General features: G+C 29.7%; 1 pseudogene; it reads right to left on the bottom strand.

Annotated features, from left to right (window-relative positions):
* Positions 1-6687, bottom strand: part of LOC106297322 — a 23444-nt pseudogene that overhangs the window by 1396 nt on the left and 15361 nt on the right.

Genomic DNA, 6687 nt, shown 5'->3' with positions numbered 1-6687 from the left:
TTCTGACGATTTTTTCCCTCAGTATCCATGTTGTTTTCTTGTAGTGTTCGATTGTAGTACTAGGGATCGAATCCACAGGGAGCGTGGGCACACGCTAGACTATATATATCAAGATTAAGCTAGGCAATTAATATTAAAACAGTAAATAAATGTAAGAAATGTGAACAAGGCAGTTGTTCGATTGATTTGAGGTTGTAAACCATAAAGAGAAATAGCTAGACCTAGGGATTTATCATTCAAGAGATTCAAAACTACAATGCAAGGATGCTAAGGGGTTTATAGATATAATTCTAGAACTCGATTTTAATAAGCAAGTAATCAAGCTATTGCATGCAATTACTAATCAGATGTCTTAAGTCTTTGTTCAAGCTCTCCATGAACAAGGAATGAGCGTCGATCGATGCTATGGCCTGAGCGTCGATCGATGCTTCCTTAGACAAGCATTAACGACCTAATCTATTATGTTCAACTAGATTCCTAGACCAACTTTCATATGCGGCTAAGTATCTAATCCATCAAGGTTCGGGTTCCGTTAATTGATTGCACTTTTGTGCATCTCAATTGTCCTATGATTCTAGGTTCAAACAATCAGTCACACTTTCGTGTGAATATAACTATTCCGGATCCTAGTATTACAAATCACCCTGGTGTAGAAATTTACCGATAACCTAGCAATCCTAATTGATTATCAGTTTGACATTAAGCTCATGAAATCCCTAAATCTAACAAGATGATTACTTAGACATAGAAGCAATAACACAAATTATAGTCTGAATAATAATAGAATACAAAGCAATGATAAAACCAATGGAGTTCCAATCAATCTCTGAAGGAGAATTGATCTTCTCTCCAACCCTAAAACAAGAATAACGAACAATAGAAAGCGTAACCGTCAACAATTGCTTAGAAAACATATAAATAGGGTTTTAGGTCGTACATGAGTATCTTGGTAATTTGTGGTTACTTCTGGGCTTCAATCGGTCATAAACTATACTCAGTCCACATTCTGGCGTCCATGTCGATCGATATCAAGAGTGTTGCATCGATCGACATACATTCTTCTTCTCGACAGCTTCCTTAAACCGGGCGTAACTTCTAATCTAACCATTGGATTGACCCCAAACCAGTGGCATTTGAAAACTAACTCAAAGCTCTATCTTGTGTCAAAATATCAGCTCAATCGCACCATGGGAAGATCTACAGCCATATCTAAACATCTGACGCGTTTGCGCAGCTCTGCATCTCAAAGGATTCCAAAAATCACCAAAATCGGTATATTTCTCCCAAACATGCCTAAACCTGTAAATACACTAAATTGAATTCAAAACATAATAAACTAGATATGGACCCGTGCTTTGCACGGGTTTTATTTGATGTTTTAATTTTACGAAAAACATAGAAAGAATTAAAATATTTTTCACATTAGTTCTTGAAATTTTCAGTATATATTGGTGTAAGACTTATTTTAGTATAATAATTAATTTTCCTACATAAACTTTGATTAGTATTTCTACTTCAATAATCATGGTGTTTTAAAATAGTATATAATTTTTTTTCCTATAAATAATTCACTTTAAATTATTTTTAATATTGCAGTTAATTGAAAAATATAGAATTGTTGTAAACTATCTATAATATTTATATTGTGGAAGAAAATTCAAAAAAAAAAAAATCAAAATTGATGTCAGACGAAACCAATCAATATGTATGATTGATATTCAGCTAAATATCAAATATATTGCTTGATAAACATCATTTTTTTTCTTTTGCCCTACATTAGTATCAATAGTGTGACTATAACCTTTTTATATATATATCATATATTATTGAAAATGTCTTGATATACAATATTTTCTAGAACACTATTGTCGACATGTTTTGTGTCTACTTTACGAATTCTAAAGTCATGCAGCTGTAGTGACTCTTTGATAGTGAAGCGTACAATTGTACATGAGAGACCATCTTGCATCTGTTGGTTGGTGTGAGACTTTTACGAATAAGAATTTGTTGATTATTGATCTCGGTTAGGATTTCTGCTTTAGTAATCATGTTGTCTAGGCTGGTTATTAGTAAAATTGTTCCATTGCAAATTTTTTTCATTGATTTAAATTACTTAATAACATGACTGGAACATCTATTTTGAGATCAAGTTTGTGATTTGGAATCCCTGAAAATTTTAACGTATTTAAAAATCTGTGGAATATAGAATATACTAATTTGTAATTTCTTCTTTGTCGTTACCAATACTATCAGAACTCAAATATTTCTTTTGCTCACCGTCTAAGCAAATTAACATATAGTTATTGACTTTACCAACCGTTTCATTCCTTATTCTTTGGAGTAAACATTTCTTTTTCGATGAGATAATTCTTGTCTTTAAAAGTGAATTTGGAAATCTTGATATATAGATGTTGTAATGCATTCAGAAGGAGCTGCATTGTTTTTCAAGAGCAATTTGTTGTCTTATCTCGGAAGGTAAATTATGTGAACATCAGTTTAGATGTGAAAGGACATGCAGAAAAATTCACCTAGATAGAAAAGTCGATTATTCATAAATAAATTGACATTGACATTAACTTAACTACAACAGTAAAACTAATTTATATTGTCGATAAGAACAAACACATATAAGCATAATAGTCACATTAACTTTTGTACAACAACATAACTGCATAAATCTATTTGGCTATATGTACAAACGCCAAAGTATAATTGTGGCAATAACTAACGTACAGCAGCATGACAATTATGACAAAAAAAAATCAACTTCAGTTTAAGAAGAAAAAAAACATGTGAAAATTAGAAAACCTAGTTATTTTGTCATCATGTGACAAAAAAGAACACACAAAGATATGAAAGAACATGCAGAAAAACTCCCGTACTATTTTTCTTCTACTCTTATTATGTTTAGTGACAAAATATGAGAGAGCTTAATCCGAAATATAGATGTGAATAATTGTAGTTTCTTTTGGTTTATGATTTTTAAACAGAAAATTAAACATTTAATTAGGAAAGTTGATTATTCATAAAAATACTGAAATAGTTATTCTACTAATTTTTTTGTTTAGGATTTGAAGAAAGGAAAATTACTATTAAACACTCTTTTACAATATTCCTATGTTTACAATTTTAGAAAAGGACAATTACTATCAAATATTTTTATAGTGATCATTTCTTTAGGATTTAGAAAAGGAAAATTAGTATTAAATAAATAATTTTAAAAATACTTTTTGTTTAGAATTTTAAAAAGAAAAAAAATTTACTAAAAAATACTATCAAAATTTTATAGAAACAGCTACTATTAAATAACTTTTGTAATTCTTGCTATTAAATAATTTTAAAATTTCGTTTTTATTATTTTAGCATATATATATATATATATATATATATATATATATATAATCATGAGAGATTTTAACACATGCTGATATATTAAAAAGAAAAAGGAAAAAGGAAAATTATTTTAAATAATATTTATAGTTATTTTTTTTTATAAATCGTTCATTTTGTTACTATTTATTTATATATATTTTTAATTAGAAGATAGTTTAACACATATCATAATCTTAAATATATAATTACCACGTGTCACAATCGCGTTAATTAGATAAGAACTAAGCTTTATATAATAAGATATATCCTAAAACACTTATAAACCATGGATAATAGTGGGTAAAATTCATGGCCTATCACCAATCCCCTATGTCACACCATCTTTTTTTTTTAGTCTTTAGTACTTCGTGGTTCTTTGCAAACCTTATGACTTTTTGTGGATCTCATTTACTACTCGGAGTTTTCCGATTGTTGTACAAACTAATTTGTGTTGGAAAATAGTCTCCATATTTTTACTTTTTGCAAAAAAAAATATATTCTAGTGAGATAAACAAACAATACATGCAAAAGTTCTCTTTGACAAACTATTTTTTGTTGGAAAATTGTCTCCATGGTTTTATTTTGAGAAAATTTCATTCTACTAAATTTTCATAAATATTTATTTTTTAATAAATAACACTAAACTAATTTTTCTAAATAATTATAAAAAATTTATAAATTCAATCCCAACCTTTTAATACTAAATCTTAAATAATAATCACTAAATCCTAAACTCAAATGTTAGTATATTGTTCATTAATGATATCTTTGAAAACTGGTATTTAGTTTGTAGTAATTTAGATAATTTTTTTTATTCTTTTGCAAAAAGAAATCTAGTGTGATAAAAGAAAATATATGTCAAAAAAACTGTTGACATGATTGTCTTGGAATTGGATACACAAGAAGCATTACAAGTGAGATAAACGAATAATACAATCTTTTCATAAAATTTATCGACTCTTCCGGGCCTTTGCTTCTCTGTCTTGCTTTCAGGGTTTTTATTGTTTAACTTTACATCCTCCTTTCTTTAGATTGACATTTTCCATTGGAGTTTTTAAATGTTTTGTTTTGTTGTCGTATTGAGTAGGAAGCCTGGTCGTCTTCCTAAGTTCCTTGTCCTTGCGCGCCTACTAGAGCCGGTCTTATTACTTGTGCGGCAAGAGGTAGATATAAAAAATATAGCCAATATATTCATTGATAGTAATATTTTTTTCCTGTAAAAACTTCTTAAGGGAATCAAATCCGCAACCCTTCTTTGACAAAAAAATCCGCATCTCGTAGTGCTTATAACATCACCTAAACTATTACTGCTGCTACTGAGAACTTTCTGTTCAAACAAAACCGCTAATGTACATAATTTTTTTGGTGGCAGGAAACACATTCTAAAAAAAAAACTTTCTAAGCTAACTTCCAGGGTCGACTCTAAAACACAAAGCAAATATCTGAATGTATTTACACCCTCTATATACCATGTACACCAACATATATTAGCAACAATCTATATCTTATTTCCTCAAAATTCTATATTAATCGGTTCTCTCACAACCGGTCAATTTAATTTTGGCAACATATTTAGTTACGCCTAGTTTATTGCAGTTTTAAATTGACCTATCACTATATTCCAGTATCTATTGTTTGTTTTTCTCCATACGGAATACAGGGGTTTATACCCATCGAGGATACTATTTCTCTTTTAATATATTTGTGATAGTTAATTCAAGCTTTGTAAAAAATAGTTTTAACTCACTATAGTCACTACAGACACGTTTATGGTATAATATTTATCTTCTTTTTATAGCACATTCGTCCCCAACATGTATGGAGTATATCAAAGCATTTATTAGAAAACAACGTAGTACTATGGCGGTTTATGTTTTTACTTGAAGATAATCTCCTATCTTTTGGTGGAAAGAAACCTTATTGTGTACATATTATAACTTATCTTATATATTAATTTCATAAACTTATTGTGTACATATTAGAATTTTTAATTGCTGATCTTTATCAAGTTGCTCTTTTTAGTCGATTACATATCTTTCAGTTGATCATATTATGAAATTTTTTTTTTTGCTTAAAAATCATATTATCAATATGGATGCAAAATGTATGTAGATAAACAAGTCCACTCACTTGAAGACTTGAAGTACTTTATTATTCATCCAAGTATGTGATTTGACTGCGGCTAAAGTTTTGCTCAGGAATAAACCAATTATATCATCCATGTTCATATTTGTTTTCTCAGACAGACAAGGACCAAGGTGGAGAATACTAAATAGCATGACTAATATTATGAAAATAAGATCTTACGTTACGTACATATTTACATGAACCAAACTATTATGTCAGGATTTTCAAATGTGTTCAACATTGAACCAAAACACACACACTCAGAAGTCTATGATACAGGGAATAGACGCAATATATGCCTATATGCGAAAAAACATACAAGGAAACAAGGTTGCATGAAAAAAAGTAAAATGGGATGATAAAAAGACAGAAATAACCCTAGCTAATACCTTGGAGGAGAGAAATACGCGGAGAATGGAGACAAGAGGCGTCGCGGATTGAAGTGGGACACATGTCTCGGGGAAGCAATTCCGTTGATTTGGCGGTAATCAGAGACTTTGAAGAATCCTTCCCTGTCGTTTCCAAGGTCGTCACCGCCGGTTCTCCTTCCTGGAGACCTTCCAGATAAGCTCAGACCGTGAAAAGTATTGTACTTGACCATCTTACCAATGCCCCATAATTTTTTCTTCATCGGAGTGTTCTTATAAGACAGTCATCTTCTCGCTCATGTACTGCTTCACTGATTCCAAACCTTGTTCAACCTGTTATAACAGATCATCAAACATAAACTAGATCACAAACTTTATTATATGATAATATACGGTTTCTTAATAATATCTATATTATTAAAAGAGAAATACCCATTTGAAAATGTTCTTACTTCATTAATTAAACTCCTTTTTTTTTTGCTTGTCTTTTTTAGTTGCATTTATGATATATCCTAAAACGAATAAAACTGCATAATTTATCATTTGTCTTTTCAGTTACATTAATGAAATATGCTTAAATGAATTTAAACTTCCTATTTTATTGTTTGTCTTTTTCAGTTACCTTAATGAAATATCCTTAAATTAATTTGGACATAAAGTCATTTAATCAACCAAAAAAACTCATGAGTTATCCTTACGTGCATAATTTTAATAATAGAGATTTTTAAAAACGTGCATCATTAAAATGTTACCTAAAACATGCAGCCCTAATATATAACATGCATCAATAAAACTAGAATTTGACTCACACAATTGTACG

This window comes from Brassica oleracea, chromosome C6 (genome assembly GCF_000695525.1).
Source record: "Brassica oleracea var. oleracea cultivar TO1000 chromosome C6, BOL, whole genome shotgun sequence".
NCBI classification, from domain to species: domain Eukaryota; kingdom Viridiplantae; phylum Streptophyta; class Magnoliopsida; order Brassicales; family Brassicaceae; genus Brassica; species Brassica oleracea.
The sequence above is the reverse complement of the archived record's forward strand: the minus strand, read 5'-3'. Positions and strand labels throughout refer to the sequence as shown.